This window comes from Macrosteles quadrilineatus, unplaced genomic scaffold, assembly GCF_028750875.1.
Source record: "Macrosteles quadrilineatus isolate MER2022 unplaced genomic scaffold, UCM_ALF_1.0 Scaffold_9__3_contigs__length_116548681, whole genome shotgun sequence".
In the NCBI taxonomy this organism is placed as follows: Eukaryota; Metazoa; Arthropoda; class Insecta; order Hemiptera; family Cicadellidae; genus Macrosteles; species Macrosteles quadrilineatus.
The window spans coordinates 32,606,262-32,609,466 of NW_026542602.1; positions in this window are offsets into that span (position 1 = coordinate 32,606,262).

Here is a 3,205-nt window from a genome sequence, read left to right on the forward strand (position 1 = left end):
AACAGTTAAAATTAAAAAAATATTATGTGTTTTTTAGCTTTTTTGTGCCTGCAGCCTGATCGATGCTAGCTAGCTTTTGAATTTTACCATGATACTAGACTTAATTTGTTATAGTGAAACATTTAATCATTCGGTTTAGGCTATAACAATCGACTAACATGTTTGCAAAGATAAAACTACTTGGTTAGTCTATGGTGTTGGTTTTGGTCTATCCTATGCTTTGGCCATAGATAAAAACATGCTCTACTCTTGTGTTGGTTAGTCTATGCTTGATGTTATAACACTTGTTGAAGCAAGGCCCCACTAGAAAAACAACAAGACTTTCCCGACAGAAAAAACACCGCTTACCACCGCACCGTGCCGCCGAACGCATCATACCGTGCATAGCTGAACTGTTCGCGGCAAATTGTTATCTCTATTAACTGTCGCTGTCAAAACGTATCGTTTGTACCATAGATAAAACAGGTTAGTCTATGTTTGTACTTTTAATTTAATTTAACTGTCATAACCTAACCAAACTAGCTAATAATGAAAAATCAAATAAAGGATTACAAATCCAAAAATCTGTTTAAAAAAATAAAATTTTAAACACCTCAAATTAAATTTTATAATTTTTAAATTATAAAATTCATTGTCATAACCAAACTAAAACTTGCTGATAATGAAAAAAATCAATCAAAAAGTTAGTGCCTCCGGTGGGTTTCGAACATCTCAATGGTTTCGAACTGGCTACATTCAGAACATCAGACTGGTGCGGTATCCACTTCACCTCCAAGATCGATGGCCCTGCAGCGTCAACGATGTTATATCGTTGTGCAGCGTATCGTTGCGGTAATGGTGTTCGCTCAAGCGGTGGTGGGCGGTGTTTTATGTCGGAAAGGAAATCTGAAAAACAGGCCATACTGCAGCACTGCAGCGCAACACTTCGTCATAGTGGTGGATAGTGATAGTAGTACTAAAATCTCAAATAGCCAGCTTATTTACCTAAAATACATGTGATATTGCAGTGAACATATCAACAAATCTATCCACTAGTGTGACTTTTAGTGTGGCCTTGTGTGATGTCATGGATCCTGCAGAATGGCTTGTTTTTCTAGTGGGGCTTTGGTTTTGAAGCCCTTGCTAATAAATCCCATTTCTGTAGCCTACTGATATTGAGGCATATTAGGTGTCAACGTACTTATTTAAATTAAAAAATATAAACCTCATAAAAATTATTATTGAGTCGGCAAAATATTTATATACCAATAAAAAATAATTTATTAATTTTTGGCTCCCAATCCCTAGCGTTCTTCAAACCGTATTTATTAACTAAATAGGTTGTTTCTCTTTGATTTGTAAAAAAACTCTCCGTTTTAGACAAATAAATACCAATCTTCTGAAATATGGCCTCGGTGAACTGCTTGACCGACACAGTTCCATGTGCCGTCTCTCTCTCTGACTCTGACAATGTTGTGGGGAGTGATGTCGACAAGGGTCGAGGTACTCGAGGTCGAGATCAAAGAGGCTCGGTGTTTTCGGATTGGATTATGCTTGCCATATGTCGCAAAAAAGATTCCTGCTCTCAGTTTTAATTGATAACTTCTAATGAATGCTAAACGCTCTGCTTCAACTCGAGTTAATATGTTGCAACAAAGTTTTTAGCATTGAGAATTGAAGAAAACTGTTGCCTTACTGATAACCTGTGTTAAGTAATTTAAGTTGGGTACGGTACCTAATTTTATTTCTTTGATTTGAGACCCCCCCCCCCCGCCCTAAACCAACGAATTTTGTCTGTAGAGAACCCTGAAAAATGGGGTGTTATAAACCGTTTCATGTGCTCCATTTTTTACCCAAAAGCTCTGGGTTATACTAACTGGACAGCCATAGTCTGCTTTGAATAGGCTTCTTCAGCAACACCAAGTTGGTTGTGTTGTCTGTCAGTCAAATTAGGCAAGTTTACTTTACCACGGTGACAACACTATGTGCTTCGTACATTTTTTTCACTTCTAAATTAAGTTTTATAGCAGAACTGCCAAATACTATTCATCTCACCAAGTGAATATTTATCTGGATGTGTATCTGTTAGACCAGGCCTCCCTTTTTCTAATCTCCTCATACACATAAGATATCCAAAAGTAGCTTTGGATTGTACCAAACGAGCTTGAGGATTTCTACAAGAATGCCATCAGGGCCGAGTGATCTTCGATTTCTCAGGAATTGGACAGCGGAGGAAAGTTTCTCTTCCCAAAAGGTTGGGAACGCGCTAAAATTACCGAACTCCATAGCTGGTTGCGCTGGGTGCTTTGGAAACTGACAGCTACTGGAAATAAACTTATTGCCGTACTCAATACAATACTATATTGCAATTTGAAACTTTTTTTATACGTTTTTGATGGTCACTTCTAGAGTGCATAGGGTATGTGTCTATCTTTGTGGAGATTAAAAAAAAATTTTAAATTCCCATGTTATTCTTATGCAAAGTAGTAAACGATTGTAGGTTGCTTGCTTATGGATAAGATTTAATCAAAATTGGCAAATTTATTCATTTTTTACTAAATTATTATTTTTCACTAAAAACACACTTTATTTCCCTCCCAGGCCTGTAGGAGCAAACATAGTTTTTTAAAGATGTAGTGAGAGAAAATTCAATCAGGTAAATGGAAATTAACTTAAGTCTGCAGGTTAGCTGTGACAGTGGTATTTTTGTGCCAATATGCATTTTAAATCCAAAACTTGCTTATATAAAATTAATTTCTTTAAACTTTGAAATAAACAATGTTTAATAAATCATAGGTCTTGTGAGAGAAAAAAACAAACTAAACATTTGTAGCAAAATTAACACAGAAAAATACCTTCAGCCAACACACTTTTGGTAGTGCTGTTGAACAATTTGACTGTACGGTACCAAATACTTATTTGTTTCGGCTACTCAGTTAATTAATTTCACCTGGCAATGCTCTCTTGTAACATTTTTTGAGTTAGATTTCCTGGTACTGTTCATATCACAAAGCAATACAACAACAGCTAGCCAAAACTTTTAACTAATTATTCCAAAATTTTTTTGTTCAACAATACCGGGAAATAAAAAACACTTGTTTTTTTAATAAATTGATATATTAGAATTCTCCATAGCCTTGTATAAAAGAAACTAATTAAGTACAGATATAAAATGATGTTGGCGGCTCACCTTATGTTATAGGCACCACAGTTCATTACCAACTCT